This window comes from Emydura macquarii, unplaced genomic scaffold (genome assembly GCF_026122565.2).
Source record: "Emydura macquarii macquarii isolate MOO-44397 ecotype Brisbane River unplaced genomic scaffold, CSIRO-AGI_Emac_v2 contig_369, whole genome shotgun sequence".
In the NCBI taxonomy this organism is placed as follows: domain Eukaryota; kingdom Metazoa; phylum Chordata; order Testudines; family Chelidae; genus Emydura; species Emydura macquarii.
In genome coordinates this window covers 8,988,293-9,007,231 of record NW_027130506.1, presented here as the reverse complement: position 1 = coordinate 9,007,231, position 18,939 = coordinate 8,988,293, and the positions used below count along the sequence as shown (strand labels likewise).

General features: G+C 39.3%; 1 protein-coding gene across 4 annotated transcripts in view; it reads left to right on the top strand.

Moving 5' to 3' along the window:
- CYRIB (CYFIP related Rac1 interactor B) overlaps positions 1-18,939 on the top strand; it is a 143,280-nt gene that overhangs the window by 22,502 nt on the left and 101,839 nt on the right. Inside the window, exon 2 of one of the 4 annotated variants that reach the window (XM_067531461.1) lies at positions 8,737-8,835. The exons of the other annotated variants lie outside the window; for them this stretch is intronic. The gene's annotated coding sequence lies outside the window, so the exon portion shown is untranslated. The remainder of the gene's footprint in view (positions 1-8,736; positions 8,836-18,939) is intronic. 4 annotated transcript variants of the gene reach the window in all.

The window sequence follows — 18,939 nt, the reverse complement described above, 5'->3', positions numbered from 1 at the left end:
ATGTCCATGCTCCGTCTGTCACCCCCCCCCCCACTCAAATTCACTTGCCTCCCATCCTCAGTCAGTTGTGCTCCTTATTCCGTTATCTGCCCCCACTGACTCGGCTCTTGCCTCACCCTTCTGGCCCCACTGCCAATGATCCTAAGCTAGTTCCCCTCCACTTTTCCCCTCTTCTCTCCACACACTGACTTCAGTTCCCCTTCCTCACTGATCAGCTTCTTTTTCCTCTTCCCAGCCAACTTTCATCAGTTACGTTTTCCCTGACCCTCGTCCTCTTGGCCAATTCTTCCATTGCAGCCCACTCTTTGACCCCATGTTCAAATCTGCCAATCATCTATCCTCTGTCTCCACTGATCCTCTGACCGTTCTGCCTATTGCCCATGGCCTGATTCCTAGCATCTGCTGCTTTGTTCTCAGTCAAACACTAGTGACCAAATCCCATCACTTCTCATTGATCCTCATTGAACTCCAAGTCTTTCATCCCTTCTTGTTGGGTTTTCTCTTCGCTAAGTATTCCCTCAAATTTCTAAATGCTTTCATTTGTTTCCTTCCTTGCATATTGAATCTGGCTTCTTTTTCTCCCTTCGTATCTTTCTTCCCACCCCTTCAATTGTACCTTCATCACTTTCTCACTCTACTGGCTTCCAGGCTCGTTACTGTCTTCATACAGCCTGCCTGGACTCCCTCTCCTCCACTATCTGCTTGATTTCCATACATGGACTTTAGAATAACATTTAGAGGGGGCAGCAGGGGAGTGTAATTGTTCATCTGTTCGTCCATCCTTTTTGTAATCAGTATTTTGACTGTGAGAAACTGCAGTAGTGATATGTTGGTCTGTCATTACTTTGCCACTGGAATGCAGTGTCCTTCCACGTCCCCGCCCCCCAGATCTCCATGGGTATGGGGCACCTCTCCCCTGAGAGGGGTGTGTGTATGTGACATGAATCTCTGAAAAGAGTTTGGGAATCTCTGCATTAGATTGTATAAATTGTCATATATTAAAACATCTTCCAGGAAGACTGTACCCTGGATCTGTCCATCCCCGAAGATTTTAATCTTCTTACCCTTCTAAATATCAGACCCTTCTAAATATCTAAATTTCCTCACTCATGTAAGTGGACACAGCTCTATGGATGTTAATGGAGTTGTATCTATTTATGCCAGTAGTTAGTGACCTAAAGAACATGTCTCGTTCACTGTTTAATTTAAATGGTCTTCTCTTGAACTGGTGTATGGGCACTGTAATCACACCACAGAACCTATGATACATATATCATTTCAGGATTTGTAGTAATGGAAGAATAGTATGAATATTTGCTGTTGACCTCTTTCTGCAGGCTATGCATGTTGAAGGGACATCTAGTTTCTTTAAAAAGCTAGGACTAAAATATGCAATGATTTATCTAGAGTACATAACTCATTATGAATTTATGGTAGTACGGGTAATATCTTGAAATTTAGACCTCATAATATTACCTATAGTAATCAGTGACTGACTCACAGGGCTATAATTCCATCTAAGGTTCAGGTGAATTCATAAAAGGAAAGCATTAATTTAAAGTTTGTTTATTTAATAAATGGAACTGATGATAAAATCCAGTTCACAGGACATTAATTTTCTCTTGCTTGATTTAAGAATATGTGGAAGAAATATAAATCAGAGCTTCTGTTTTTCATTTTGCAATTGAGTCACTGTTCATGAAGATACCAAGTGACTTTTCTGACATTTAAAATATAGATTTTATGGAGACTGGTGCTGTGAAGATTCTTGATATTTTTCTCTGTGTTTTTTCCGTGCAACTGCATCCTAGACCTTGATGGCAGTAGTAGTTTGCTAGGTGTCTGCTTTTTGCTGTAATGGTGGAGTCTCATTATTCATTTAAAACTTGTACACCATTTTGAACTCCTCAGTATTATTATAATTCTCAGGTGTTCTTTGATCCTCCCTCTATTACACAGGAAAATAATTTATAAGTTTAGTCATGGTATTACATTATCATCTGGATTATATTTTACTCCATACTCTCTTCTAAATGGAACATGCTGACTCTTTACACATTGTTGTCTCTACACAAATATGGGAAATTCTTGAACTGTTTGTGCTCTTACTACTTCAGAGCACTTTACAAACACTATCAAGCATTATCCTCATTTTATGAATTGAGGTGGGTAGGGAACTAGGGAAGAAAGATTAAATGGTTTATCTAAGTCACGTAGTAAATTATTGTCAGGGCTGGAACTTGAATCCAAATATCCTCCTGGTTGTGTGCTCTGCCTGGTAAATTGCTTTTTATCAAGGTGCATGGATTTAAGAGGTTTTTCAGTGTTCCACTTTCCTTAGTATCTTTAACCAGGAATGATTCCAGAGTGCCTTACAGACACTGTTGCTTCACTTCTAAAATGCATCCACTTTGGCTTGGATCCCATACTATTCCATACCAATAACAAGTGGTTAATAGGGAAGTGAACAGCTTTTTATTCTAAATCAAACAACAACAGGGAGTGGGCAGAAAGCGGTTAGTTAGCTATTCTTATTATTCATGTTATCATTACATGCATTTGTACTAAAAAGTGCTCAGAGGCTGTAACTGGATGACGACCCCATTGTGCTTAGTGCTATGCAATTGTATAGTAAGAAATGGTCTCTGCCCCAAAAAGTTTCCTCTTCTAAAAATTTCTTTGTTGTCTTGAACTATAGTGGACCATTGTGTGACTTTACACCATCCAAATAAATCATGTTAAAAAGCAAGTTAAAAATATTCTAGGAAAAATACGTAGGTAATTTTGATAGTTCAGTGTATTTGCTGTTGTAGGTTCCCAGACTTCTGTCACTCACAGGACAGATACCTGGTATTAATATTGTAAAGACATAGAAGGGCAGGGAACATTCATATTGAGCACTAATGAATTATTGAGCAATACAGTAATAGACATTGACTCTGCCATTTAAAAGTTAGTGTTTAAAGCAGTGGTTCTCAGCTTTTCCAGACTACTGTGCCCCTTTCAGGAGGCTGATTTGTTTTGTATATCGCAAGTTTCACCTCACTTAAAAACTATTAGCTTAAAAAAATCAGACATAAAAAGACAGAAGTGTAGCAGCACACTATTACTGAAAAATTGCTTACTTTATCATTTTTACCATATAATTAAAAATAAATCACAACCCCCAAGTTGAGAAACACTGAGATAGTTTATAGAGCAGTATAAACAAGTGGTATGAAATTTTAGTTTGTACTGACTTTGCTAGTGCTCTTCATGTAGCCTGTTGTAAAACTAGGCAAATAGCTAGATGAATTGAGTACCCTTTGGAAGATCTCTGCATACCACCAGAGGTATGTGTACTCCTGGTTGAGAACCACTGAAATTTAGAGGGACACTAGTGGTGGTTTCTAATTACTTAAGGGATAATAAACATGAATTATTTTAATTTGTTATTGGCAGGTTTTACTGAGCAGAATACAGAGACAAAGTAGGAAAACTTTATTAAGGCCTTATGCTACACAGAAGATTTTGGCCATCGCAGACCAGCCATGGCTATAGCTGCACTGACGCAAACTCCTAGTGCAGACATTTTAAGTTACAACGTGCATTCCTGTAGTTATCCCTGCTTGAAATTGGCATACGTGGCACTAATGCAAATTGCAGCTTTACATGTCTGTAATAGGGATTTGCACCAGTGCAGCTATACTGATGGCTGAAATTTCCAGGATAGATGCGGCCTAAATATAGCATCCAAAAGTGAGTTCTGTCCTTTAAGCTGCTGTCCATGGATATTCCCTTGTACATTATTGCCCATGTTTACTTTTAATCAGCGTAAACAAAGCTTAAAAGCATTTTCCCCCCCATGCTGAAATGATTTCGTCTTCATATTTTTTTTAGAGATCTACTAGTTGGGAACTGGCTATAACATCTCACAATAAATGTGCATCAATTCAAAATCAACTAACCTCCTTTCCTACCATAGATAATGTGTAGGATAATTAGGCACATGCATCTTTTGACAGCTTTTTAGTAACTCCTGCTTGTCTTGACCAGGTAAACATATAGCTTCATTTCCATTCCATATCAACTCAGTATCTCAGGACTGCTTCTCTTGGGCAAATAGAGTATCCTCCATTACAGCTGAAAATCTTGCTGTAATCTTCAATTACACCATCACTTTTTGCTTGCACTATTGCTGTTTCTCCTTTGAGCTCTCCAAAGGTTTCAACTCTTCAGACTCCAGTATATGCAGTAATTTACTCTTCACTTTCTCATGCATTCAAAATATCATGACCAAGTCAATCCTAGCATCAGCTCTATAAGATTCCATTTAATTTCTGGACCTGTGTTAAACTTATCCTGTTATGCTCTCTATTACTCATGAACTGAGACTGGTAGCCAAATACAAGTTTTTGGCAGTATCTTGTTTTGCTTTTAGTGTCCAGAGAGAGAGAGTGCATATGTGTTGCATTGTTTTTTGTGGCGTCTGTATTTTAAGACCTTACATTAAAAGAAACTGCCTGATGACACCTTAGGATTTTGAAATATGAGCACTTATCACCTCTCTCCTGATTCACACACCAGGTGACAGTGAAACCACTTTCATTGAATTGCAATTATTTTTAATGAAAACTTCACACTAATATTTTGTTATGTGCGTTATAGCTTATCGTTCCATATGTTACGGTATACCTTGCTAGTACATCGTCATCCCTCATCCCCAAACTAAGACACAAGTTATATTCTTCTTGTACTCTCAGAGCATGCTCACTCAACAAATTCTTACATATTCACTCATGACAATTAGTTTTCAAATATTGGACAATTAAAGACATTAACAGATTATAAACCAAACATACCCTAAATGGCATAGAGATACACAAAAGATATACACAAAGAAGAAATGAAGTCGAGGATTGCTGCAGATGCAATGGACAGAGAAGCCATTAGTAAAATGATAGAGCTGTGTCTCGATACCTGAGATCCCCCTAAGCACTCAGAGGCAAGAGTAAATATTGTCTGTTTTAGAGTGGCAACACCATCAGTCAATGTAGGTGACACAGTTGATGCTTACCAAATGCAAGAATTTGAACACAGCTAGCCCACCTATTTTGTGACCCAATCCCCAGGATGATAGAGACACTGGCAATGACAAAAGAGCATGTAAAGGTTGGTCCAGCAAAGGTATTTGACACTAACTTGACAGGCCTACAAGCAGTTGACATCAAGAGTGTCTTGTCCCTTGAGCTGGCTTCTTGTACTAATGTCAATGTTCATTGACTTTGGTAACATGAGGATTGCTAAGGCCACGTCTAGCCTAAAGAAGTAGCTGCAAATGGCGGTGTCAATTAGACATACTTCACAAAATGTCACCTGCACAGTCATTGACGTTCCGCAATTCTTTGGCCAGCCAGTGATATCATCAAGGACTTTGAGACAAGGTTCAGAGTCTATGTTGAACACAAGCTAGCGGCAAGGGATATATACTTTGTCTTTGACAGGTACAAAGATGTCAGCACAGAGAGTGTTTCAAGATCTAGCAGAGCTACAGAAGCAAGCAGAGTGCATCAGTTGAGTTCTAGTTACACAGCTGCTTTTGCAGAATGCTGTGCTTGCTCCTCCAGATATTTTGAAGTTACTCAAGTGCTCCTGTGAGAGTGGTGCACCTGATAAATCTATGAGATGCGGCTGTAACAATGCCAAACTGCTATGCACCATATTCTGTACATGCTGAGGCGGTGCAGCATGTTGCAATGACCTGACAAAATCAGCTTTAGCATTTGCAGATGAAAACAACAATGCAAGTAGTGATCTGTTATCACACATAATAGGACACTCAACTGTAAGTTTGAATGAGGGAGAACATTAGTAATTCATTTATAATTATTCCAAAATGAAGTATTTGGTTAAAATTATCAAAATTATAAATTTGTTGAAAATGATATATAGTAAATTGTTTTTCACATTAAAGAATGACCACTGTATCAAATGAAAATTGAGGGCCATGCTATACCCCAACTCCCTCCTCATATATCCCCATTGTATTGTTACTTATTGATCCTGCAAATGTTCAATACATGTATTTCATGTGTTAAACTTGTCTGCCTTGATTTTGTATGTCCCAGTTAATGCAAACTCTCACTGATTGCCGAGCAGGGCAGGGGGTGGCAAGTGTGGAATGAAATGCTGATATTTCAGAATGATCAGCAGTGATAGTGTCATCAGGCAGATTCTTAAAATGTGTGGTGTTGAGATACAGAATCCACAGAAAACCTTTGTATGGACCCTAAAGCAAGGATGGCCAGACTGGCTGCTGGACTTCTCGTTGGAGCTCCTGCCATCTGGAGCCAGCCATCTGCATACCTGTCTTCTCAACTCAATCTAATTTCAAGTCTTATTTGAATAACATAAAGATAAAATTGCAAAATGAAGAATATTTTGTATTGTGCCTTTGATACAGATCGCAACCAAAGTAGTTTACAGACTTAAGTGTTGCTTAAAGATAAGTAATATAACATAAAGGGACTATCAGCTTGAATATAGTCAATTTTAAAATTGCTCAACTAGTATTCTTAAGTATTACACCTTCGTCTGTGTAAAACAGTAATTTTTTTGTTGTGTTAGTCACATTTTCCTGTATTTAAAAATCTATTTCTCTTCTCTATTATGGGAAAGACCCACTTTGACTCCTTTTCCCATTTGCTTGGGGTCGGAGGTGTCCACAAATGTTTGCCACTCCTTCCAGTCCATGGCATGGGTTCCTAGGTCTTGGAATGCCAATCCTTTTCTCTTCAAATTTCTCTTGACAGAGTCTTTCCATTGTATCATTGGTCTTTCATGTCTTTTCTTGCTGTCCTCTTCCTCCCTGTCTTATCATGTGTTCAGACTACCTCAACATATGCTTTTCAGCCTGTCACTGAGAGTCCCAAGTTCATCTTCCTCCTAATTTCTTCCATGTGCACTGTCCACTCTCCGTTTTCCTGCCATTCTTCTCAGTATATTATTGTCTACTACCTGTATCTTCTTTTCTTCCATCTCTGTAAGTCCCAATGTTTCCAAACCATAGAGCAGGCTGGCTGGAACAAACACATGCAGCATATGCTTTTCCTTTCAGTGTGTTACTTAATTGCTGATCCCATAGCACTCCTGCCACCTTTTGCCACTGCAACCCATTCACATTGAGTTCTTTTCAGTTCTCCAGATCTCTTTCCGAGGGCACTACGTATACTTCCAAGTACACAAATTATTTCTCCTGATTCAGCTTCTCTTGAAACTTCAAACAACACTTTCTTCCACCTTGCCTACTTGTGTAATTTCAGTATAAAGACCCACACAAAGACAAAATGTCTACACAGAAGAAACAATGAAACTAATTATATAAAGCAGGATGAAAGCACAAACTGAGCAGTGTTTCTCTAATTTTTCACTTTTACAGTAATTTTAGGAGTCTCTTGAACAATAGTAGGTCAAATATTTTCAGACACAAATGTAAGTTGATAATGTCCCTTTAAGCGGTTTGGAAAAGTGAGAGATGTTGTAACCAGTTGTGGCTTGTAGTTTGATTTGGGCATACTGAGCTCTGCATACTATTGCAAGTGATGATGGAGATTTAATATTTTTAAATGTGGGTTTTCCTATCCTGTTTAAAGTGTTTGGTGCATTGGGTCAGGTTAACTGTGAGAATAGTAAAAACATAATTTTATTGTTATTGTTTACAAGGCTTTTTGTTAGATCAGAGGTTCTCAACCTGTTCAGAGGGCCGCACACTGTGTCTAAGGGGTCCGCGAAAGACTTAAACTGAAAATGGACTGAACAGAATTCAACTATATACACAAACAGATTTCCAAAGGGGCCCTCACCACCATTTGAATTTTTTTTAGGAGTCCGCAAATGAAAAAAGGTTGAGAACCAGGTGTCATGTAAAAGAATCAATCTTTTTTTCTTCTTAGCCTCATAGAAATGTAACTTATCAAAACTGAACACATCGCTGGTAATTGATTTGCTTAGTTTTATCTTTTTTATCATGCCCATGTTTACTACGAACTTTTGTAGTTAACAAATGGTGACTGACCTGTGCACTTTTCATTTTACCACACAAAATCTTCACAGGTGGATAGGGCTTACTTCTGTTTACTGCCAAAAGTAAAATAAATGCACCTTAGTGTGATGGGTTCCCCTGGGGTACAGCCTGGGACTGGCGTACCACTGTGCCCTCTTAACTCTCCAGCCTGGGCTGTCCCTCACAGTGCTTTGCAGTGACAAGCATCAAACCCTTCCAGGTGTTATCACTGAGCGCAGCAGCATGTGAAGCCCCACACCCAGCTAGATTGCATGAATGCTCTCAGAGCCACTCATGAATCTCCCAGGGAAAGGCATGAGCCAGTTCACCCCAGCTCCCTGCCTTGCATCCCAAAGTTGCACTGTCTTGCTCTGGTGAGAAGCCCAACCAGTATAAGTTTATTACCTAGTCTGCCCCTCCCTCAATGTGGAGAGGATATGCATGAGCTTTTGTTAACTGAGCCAAGATTTTTCCAAACACTTCAGCCAAAACACACAGTTTTAGTTAAAATATAGAACAAATTTATTAACTACAGAAAGATGGATTTTAAGTGAGTGTAAGTGGTAGGCACAAGAGATCAGAAATAGGTACACAAGAGATCAGAAATAGAAAATGTGCCTTTATCTTTAATCCAAATCTTAAACTTTATAACACTAAGCAGTATCTAGATTAAACAGTTTTTCTCACCCCACTAGATGTTACAGTTTTCTATACACAAGCTCCTTTCTGAAGCTTGGGGTCAGTCTACTGTTGAAGTCTTTGTCTCTCAGCGCCTCTTGTTGCTTCCAGAGCAGGTAAGGGAAGAGAAAGACCAAGGCATGCTGTTCTGTCCCTTATTTTATATCTTTTGACCATGTGCCTAGTAGACATTAGTCCAGGCATGTTCCAGGTGGGCTCTGCTGACTCTCAACATTGCTGAATACCCCCAGTGTCGTCTCGTGCGACTGAGTCCTAAAGTTGAACAATCTTCACTGTATTGTCTTGTTCCACTGCTATTGTGTTGTAATCCTTGTATACCATTACAGATTTCCTGCTGGATAGTAGTCACTTGACACCTTCCTGGGCAGGGAACACCTTGTAGAAGAGACTCTTAAATTTACAGCATATTTCTCTAGCAACTATTCAGCAAAGTCTTATAACTTGATACACACTAATGATACACATATTTTGACAGCACAGTGGGTTTTAGCAGATTATGACCTTTCGTTAGATATCTTATATGGCATGCTTAGCATGCTATAATCTATTACAACCATATAGGAATGATGCATATGGAGTTTACAGTGTACTGCTTTGGGATACAATGTGTCATACTTAGTTAATTCAGATACACCACCACAAAAATAATGTACCTTGCAAAATCACTCCTCCCCCTCAGCATCTTCCCCCAAAATCCTGAGGTGTGCTTTTGAAGGCAGATGGTACCTTTAATTAGAAAGCTAAATTTCATCAGTAACCACTACCTTACTGCTTTACTGTCCCTCAGGCAAAATGATAGTATCGCCATCATTGATCACTTTGTATAAGAAAGTCAGTGAGACAATGTGCTGTCCCAGTAAAATGTTTTATACTAAATGCCTCAGCATTTCCTCAGCATGGGAGACCCTGTAAATGAATTCCATTGGCATACCTTAACTGACTCCTAAAGTCGGCTATGAGACACCTGCAGTTGTGTGTAGAACTGTTTAATGGTTGTAAGAGTCCTCTCTTCTTGCTGATATACTTGAGGATTGAGTTGCATGAACTGTCAACATGAAGGATTTTTGCTGATATGTGCTACAGGGAAATAAAGAAGTGATTCCCAAAAGTTTCAGTAGAACAGCAGCTGATTTATAAAAGCGCTTGGTTGTTTGCTTGCTTGCTTGTTTGTTTTTTGTGAAGTAAGTCACTTAAGCAAAGATGTAATTTTAAATATTAAGAAAAATGACAAAATGGACTTGCAGCCGTGCCTGGCCATCCTTCAGGTCTCTTGGTTCTTCCTCTGCCCACATTTACAGCAGTCAACTTCCTTACAGAACCTTTTGGGGGAAACGGGGACTGTAGTGTCTCTTACTATTGGTTAAGGGGAAGCATTCCCTGTCTCTTAACCTGTGCTGAGATACAAAGATACTTTTTATTATCTGTTTACTGCATCAAATACCATTAGTTCTAATTGTCCATGGACCTGCATTGGTTTATAGTGGGAAGATTATTTTTGTGACTTTTAACAGCTAGAAATGCACTTTATATACACTTAATTTAAGGCAATTAGCTTCCACTTTCATGTCCATTAGTGGATATTTCCCATTCACCACACTAAATTGGCTTTTTTAAACCCTGGTCTAGAGTGTGGAGAATTTCCAGAGTCTTTACACCTCTTTCCATCTATAACAAATTGGCCTTTTTCTTTTTGTTTGCATCTGAGGGAGCCACAGTGGGCTAAAATTCAATGTGTTATAACTCAGTCTCTATAGAAGTAGGTAACTGAGATTAATTGGAAGGCACTATGAGCCATGTATAGTAGTTATCCACTTATCTTAGCCTTGTATTGCTATGTGATGAGAATAACTCTGGAAATAAATGCACGTGTGGCCAGTGAAGGATGACCAGAATCAGAGTTCAAAATAAAATAAAATTGAATCTGTCAGTTTACAGTATTCAGTCAAAAGATAGCAAGCCTATGAAATGCTGCTGTGGCATGTATGGGATAAAATGTGCGTTAAACTTGTATAGCATTTTAGAACCTCATGGAAATATATTCCCCACCTAGAAGAAATAAAATGTTACAGTTAAAGGTTTATCTTAAATACAGTATCTATTAGTAATTGTTGCCTATCATTATGGTTTAGTTGCACAGTATTTAGCTGAATAGTAATTTAGAGTTTGGCATAAAAGTTTTTTGAAAATGAAAACACCTCTGTTCTTAGCCTTTCAAATATACATAGTAAAACTAAGTTGCTGTTTACTAGACAAAAGCATTTCCTCTGTTTAAATATATCATATGTCATGGGAATCTTTACTTTTTTAAAATTAAAATCAATATGGAGAGCCTGTTGTATTCTATATCAGTATATTACCTTTTAAAAATGCTTAATTGTCAATATTTTTCCATCACTGTTAAGGACATGATTGAATGAATTGCTTAGGGTTCTGTTAGTGGTAATGCAATAAAGTTAAAGTAATGTGGCCCAGTAGAAGTCTCCTGGCTGAGTGTCAACTAAAGCTTTTGCAATATCTTTTATTGTCTAGAAAATAAATGATGGCTTTATTGGGAGCTTTATTTTTTTTAAAGTTTTCGTTTTTTAACAATAATGAAATTTGTGCTAAGCAATTAAGTTGTCAGTTGTTTAATCATAGTGGCTTTCTGATAAATGTGGATCAGAACTATATACTGTTTGGGGATTTATTATAGGAAGGGCTGGTAGTGCTGTCTGTTATTAATGTTGCCTAACAATTCCCATCATAGGGAATTCATTTTCCAGTTGCTTATAAGTTTTCCAAATTTTATTTGAGCTGAAATTTTTCATGTCTGGTGTCTGTGTCCGGCTGAATTTTGGGGAAAATTCATTCAAAACTTTCCTGAGAATGAGACTAGGGAAAAATATATTTCTAGCCTATGTTAAAACAATTTCTGGCAATCTTTTATTTAAAATGCTCTGGTGTTTCCGTGTTTTGCATCTGGAATTTGAAATTTATTCAGAGGTGGTCTGTTTATCAGGAATGTGCTTCCAGCCCTCTACATGGAAATCCACCATTATTTGGCCAGGTTATAAACCTTTGACAAATTGTAGGTCCCAAATGTCCAGTAGACACTTTTTAGATTTTTAACTGCTAAAATCTCCAATAGTTCCATAGTCGCTTGCCATCCTCTAGCTTCAACCAGCTCCTACACATGACCAGACTGCACATCATCCTCACTGAGCATACTTCCTCCAGCCCAGGACTACAGGTGTGAAACTTGACTTTTGTAATGGCTACTCATAGCTGCTTCAGGCTGGGGTGGCGCTTGGCACTGGAATGAAGAGCAGGGAGCCCGTCTCTTCTGTGCTGTATGCTCTGAATGTCTTCTCTTCTCCCCCTCACTCCCAAGCATCCAGGCAGTGTGTGGAAGGAAGCAATCATTTGAATGCAAAGGGGACAAAAGTCATACCGGGGGGAAAAGAAGTAGATTGATGGGGGCAAGGATTGGTGGGACTGGGAGGGGAGGGGAGGGGAAGGAAGTTGAGGTGAGGTGGGGACTGGGAAGCAGAGTTGGGGGTAAGCAGGAACTGATTGGGCAAGGAGACTGGCACCAAGGGAGAGACTGGGAACCAGTTGGTTGAACTGGGTGCACACTGTAAACAAGAGGTCTGGGACAATTGGAATTGGATAGGCAAGGAGACTGTGACTGGAATGAGAAGCTTGAGTAGTGGAGACTGGGACACCGAAAAAATTGGAGGTGACTGGGCGGAAAAGGTCAAACTTGCAGCGGAACAGGGAGAGCCTGTGCCCACTACAACACACTCCCCTCTAGATCTTGGAATGGAGCCCAAGATTCCTGAGTTCACAGAGAATAATCACCTGCTACTGCTATCAGTTATTCTGTTAGCTCAAGTGGCAGAGGTTTATGTGGTGGATCAAATGGTTCCAGCCCTGCTGATGAACCATATGAGCATCAGCAGGATGTGATGTGATGGAATTTCTGTTCTGTCCCTCCTCCCATCCCCAACTCCCAGGTTTTTTTTTTTTTTAAGTAGGAAATTGCAACCTTAGTATTTATTTTAACATGATTTTTTTGATATGTGAATTAATCTCAATGAGCCTCTGCTAGTCTCTGTCCTACATCATTCATTTCTGGGTCTTCTCTCTTTCTCTGGGAATAACTCCAGTGCCTTCCGAGGACTTACTCTTGCACTTGAGTGAAACTGACATGATTATTAACAATTTCACTTCTGGTCACAGGATTCTGAATAACAGCATGAAACTGACCTGGATTTTGTTAACTTCATTCTGCTGCACTTGGCAAAGCTATGAGCAGCACCAGGGAAGGCTTATGTTCAGTTCATTTTTGGAAGGTTATTTTTGTAACCTTAAAGGCAAAAAAATCTGATTGCATAAAAGATTAAATGCTGTAGAAACAGGCTTACACCCCCACAGTTTTCAGTGAAAGCTTCCCACTCACTGCTAGTGAATGGTTCTTAAAGCCATTTAAAGATAAAACTATCTTATTGGAGAAAAAGGGTGGTGGTAATAATAGTTGTGGTTTTGCTCTGAAAAATTTACTTCTATGCTGAATCTCTTAGCACAGCTGGTTAGTGATATCTGACATTGGGCATGTGGCAAACAAAGTTAAATATAATATATATTTTTTCAAATTGAGATACTTCATATAAAAAGAGATATGGTTAGAAAAATATTAACAGTTAAATGTGAGAGCCTCATGTTCTAGTTTCTGGTCTTACCATTGTAGGCTTTTTATGGGTTATGTGCTTTGTCAATTCTTCATACCTTTATCTCAGTGAGTGGATTTATGTGATTTTTTTTTTTTTTTTTTAATTTCTTTAGTGCGGGTGAGGGATTGTAATGACATGTTTATAGAAGAACATAAGCAACATGTTGAAACATAGATAGTTCTGGGTGAGTCAGGCATGAGATGGGTATAATGGCATTAAGAATGAACAGTGTCATGATTTAAAAAAGCAAAACAAAACACTCCCCAACCCCTCATAACCTTGTTTCCAAATGGTCATAGGAGAATAAGTCCGAAATAAGGCTGCAGGGTATGACCTTCTTCTTGTCAATCTAATAACATAAAGTTGCTCTTCTATGCATAGAACTCTGGTAAGAAAGAATGTAGCTGTGTCAGCTGAGGACAGGAGAACTAAATAAAAACAAATTACTTCTTATACAATAATTTGAGCACCTATGTAAAGCCTGAGGATAAAATGTTAAATTTCCTGGATGAGAGTTAAAATCGTTGGTAAGAAATGCACCCCATTTCTTCCCTTTTCTACAAATATATGTGACTTAATGGTGTTCCAAACAAAGGGGAAAGCTGAAAATGTAAGACAAATTTTGGTTTTGGACTCTAGTCGTGTTATGTTAATTTTTTGAGGGCACTCACACTGCACCCTGGAAAGGACATTTGTTGTAAAATACCCTTTACATTGCTAAAACTATGGAACTTGCACTAAGTTTGCATTTGATTCCTTTTTATCACTTTAAATTTCATGGATTTGCAGTATTGACCAAATGGCTTGCATACTGTGTTGCCATTTTGTCTTGTTTATGTATGTGTAAAGTCTCAAAAAGAAGAACTAAAAAAGCACCTTGTGTAATTTAAAACAATGTAAGCCTTTTCAAGATTGTTGAAACTGTAGTTTTAACTTGTTCAGAACATGTTAAGTGTTCAGTATTAGAATTTTTTAGTTGACAAAAGCACTTTAATAAAGGCTTCCTTAAAATGGGAAGCATTAACTTAAATGACCAGAAGAATAGTTGGTTTCCCTGATTCTAAATTCAAGCTTTCCTAAAAATAAGCCATTTTCTTTAGCCCTGTTAGATAGCATAGTGACTGAATGTAGCTGTTGATGCAGTTTTAATAACATCACTTTTTATAAATGAACACACAATTATGATTTAGCAAATCAAAGTATTATAGTAGCACTGTTGTAAAACAAAGATGGCCTTAAATACCATCATCAAAACCTGAATTAAATTGTCCGTGGCACTGTTGTTGACAGAACACTACATGGAGGAACGGTGGTTAGAGTTTGCTCTTCACGGTATGTAACAAAGAAGTAAGCAATGATATTAACTGAATGTTGGACTTATTGTTTAATTCTTTTTTATTAAACAGCTGATGTTGTAACTTTCTTGCTCCTCATGGTGTTTCACACATTTCTTACCCAAATTTTCAAAAGCATTAGAAAAGATTAAAAAGGTTGTGTTTTTATTTTCAGTTCAGAGCTTTCTTCTTCTTTAGCTGAGAAATCTGCTCTCCTCTCCCTCCCACCAGTAATTCTGAAACACTAATTATCCTTTTTCCTTGCACTCTCCTTGACTCCAGCAGGTCATCTAGTGAAAGTGTTTTTTTTTTTTTTTTTTTTTAAAGTCACCTAGTCATTCCCTGTAATGTTTTTTCTCCTTAAAATTGTGGCTAATTCCCATTTCGCTAATTGCCAAGATTTTGATCTCTCTATCAGTACGTGTATTTTCATTGTAGAAGTCTGTCGACATGAAGCCATGTCCCACCAATGATAATATAATCTGCCTGCAATATGGATCTACCTTCACAGATCCAGTAACCATGCCAAACACACCAAGAAATCCATTATCTACAGACAGGACCTCAGATATCACAGAATGTGGTCTGAGGAGAAAGTTCAGGATATACACCTTAACATACTTAAAACCACCTTCACCAAAAATGACACTCCACTAGAGATGTAAATCGCATCATGGAATGGGTCATCCAAATACCCCAAGAGAATCTGCTTCAATACAGAAAACCCCTCTGACTGCATACCTCTCATTGTCACTACCACCTCACACTGGAACCCTATACAGGGTAACATTGAACAGTTACAACCCAATGGGGACCCCATCCTGAAAGAAATCTTTCTCGAACCTCTTCTTCTGGCCTTTAAACAATCCCCCAGTCTTGCCAAGTTCATCAGCCAATGCAAGATCCCATAGACCAGGACCCACCAATTCAATGTGGCACCATACCTTGCCATAACAATAGATGCAAAATTTGCAGACATATCTCCACTGCTACAATGATCAATAACCCCCACAACACACCTTTCAAGGTCTGTGGGTCCTACACATGCTTAATGCAACATGTGGTATACATCTTTCCATGCACTAAGTGCCCCAGTAACAACTATGTGAATGAAGCCAGACATTCACAACACTCTTGAATGAGCTCTCACAGAAAAATGATTGGGTGAACACTTCACAAATCAATTACTCTATCTCTGACCTCTCAGTCCTTGTCCTCAAAGGAAACCTGCACAACCCCTTCAAAAGATGAGCCTGGGAACTTAAATTTATAATTTAGCTAGATACTAAGGGCTGGTCTACACTAGAGTTTTGTCGACAAAACAGTGCTGGTGTACACACTGAAATGCTCTTCCCACTGATGTAACTCCCCTGCTATGCCAACATAATAAATAAATAAAACTACCTCAACGAGTAGTGTAGAGCGTATGTTGGTGTAGTTAGGGTGATGCAGTGTCACTAGACACTGCGTTCCTTATATGGGCTGTTGGCTAAAGTCCTGCTGTCCTCCGCTCGCCTGGAGAGCTGAGCAGCTAGACCCTGCTCCAGTCTAGGAGTTAAACGAGATGCCCCAGGCGGCTGGATCCTACTCCCAGTCGGGAGTGGGGCAGTGAGACACCCCAGGTGGCTTCTCCACGCACTTCCAATCAGGAGCCAGAGCAGCCTTGTCAATTTCTCAGCTGAACCCTGGCTCCCAGCTGGGAACAGAGAGGGGAGAAGTCCCAGGCGGCTTCTCCCAGCGGGGAATGGAGGAGGAGGAAGGGGGGGCAGCCTCTTGGGAGCCCAGGAGTCTGTGGGGCAGCCAGGCTCCTGCGAGGGGGCTCTCAGCTTCCCACACTCCCCCCTTATGTCAGTGGAAGTGCTCCTGGTGACGATGCGCACCATCGACCCCAGGAGGATAGTGTGGACATCAGCCATCGCAGTAATCAATGCAGTGGCTATAAGTAGACCTAACATAGGTTTACTTATCTTTGTAGTGTAGACAAGGCCTAAAACTCATGGACTCAGTAAAGACACTAGATTTACACACAAAGAGGTGGTGTAGCCATGTCAGTACCAAGATGAGACAAGGTAGTAATATCTTTTATTGGTCCAACTTCTGTTGGTGAGAGAGACAAGCTTTCGAGCTGCACAGAGCTCTTTTTTAGGTCTGGGAAAAAATACTTAGGCAATGTCTACATTGCCGCCACCAGATCGATTTATCCGGATCGATGAGTGGAAGTGGAGATCTGCTCAATCAACCCGGATATGGATGCTACTAATCCACCTCTGGAGTAATGATGGAGTAATGCTGCATCGACGGGAGGGCATTTCCCATTGGCGCAGCAAACTGAAGAAGTAGAAGTTAGGAAGTTGATGGAAGATACGCAAGCTACATAGAGTAGCTTGCATATCTCCCCTCGACTGCTACCAGATTTCGCGGCAAGTGTAGACATAGTCTTAGTGTCACAGCTAAATACAAGATTGAACAGATACAATATATGCTAGCTACTTATGCTAAATTAAGGGACCATTCAAGGTTAAGTGGCCCACCTTGTCTCTCACTGGATTTATGACTTATTACAACAAACTGTGATCACTAACCTCCCTTTTTTGTCCTAGGACTGCAGGAGTGTTAACGGGCCACTTTACCTTGAATGGTCCCTTTAGAATATGTGTTAACTACTTATGCTAAACAGTCTGTTCCACCATGTATTTAGCTGAGACACTCAGGATATGTCTACATTGCAATTAGGACTGGCCTGTGCCAGCTGGCTCAGGTTGTGGGGCTCCTTAATTGTGGTGTAGACTTCAGAGCTCTGGGCAGAGCCTGGGCTTTAGGACCCTGCAAGTTGGGAGGGTCTGGAAGTCTACACCACAGTTAAACAGCCCTACAGCCTCAACCCTGCAAGCCTGAGTCAGCGTTTGTTTGCAGTGTAGACATAGCATTTGAGTACCTTTGGAAGAATTGCTCTGTGTAGCTCAAAAGCTTGTTTCTCTCACCAACAGAAGTTGGTCCAATAAAAGATATTATTTCACCCATCTTGTCTTTTTACTATAATAGAAAGTAGCTGTTATGCTCCAATTTTATCTTGGGTCAGATAATTCTAATCTGGCCTGTTGCTCTTTGTACTTCTGATATTTCATTTTATTTGTATTTAGGACAGTTTTGTTTTTAACTGATGAGGCAATCTCTTGAGTAGAAAATTCTTTTTGCACATCTTTCTTTTCCTCTTCCATTGTCACTGATCTCTTTTTTTTTTTTTTTTTTCCCTGTCTGCATTTTTTCTCCACCTTCCCAAACGTAGTGTTTATCACTAGTACTAGTTCTAACCTTGAATATTAATTGGTTTGGATATCGAATGGTGGTAATGCTTCTCTTGTGTAATGCCATTAGTGCTTCTAGCTATCCCCTCACTGTCAGGACAGGCCTGCACATGCCAATGGTAGAATCCATTATCTGACACATTCTCCTTGCTGCACAAGATTTAATTGCCATTTCTTCTTTCCAACCAGTAAAAAGTTGCTTCTGTGACAGCAGGCTCTATTTTTCCACAGCGGGGCTGGACGCTTAAGATTACTAGGAACGCCAGTCAACCAGAGGTCACTGAGCAGAAAAGTTACCGGCAAACTTCAGCTCCAAATTGTTAGAGTATTTTAGTTAAATGAAAAACAGTGTGGGATGTTTACAGTGGATCAGTTTAGCTAATAGCATTTGCTGAAAGATGCAAGTATGGCTCATCAAAAGTATGCTATATTATCTGGTAATTTCAAAATAATATACATTTTTCAATTTTTAGGTCTTAGGGAAGCGAGTGTATCCCATAGTGTATTAAACAATATCCTACATAAACTACAGATTGTTCTAACTACCATAAAGAGCTTTTCTTACTCTTTGGAAAGATAAAAGAATTTGGTATCACACAGATTGTTTTCAGCATAAAAATTGCTACAGATTATGGCAAGGAAGGTTAGGAAAGTAAGTTCATGGGATTCCATGCACCAGGTAGTTAATTTCAAAAAGCTTTATGAACAATTGCTGAAAGAAAAGACCTTGGAACATCACATAACGTTGTGGAGGGAATTTGAGTTTGCTGCCAAAATGAAAAATTCTTTACATTTTTGGAAATTGGTAGCAATGGGTTCCAAGAGGATCAGGAGTAATATTGAAGATC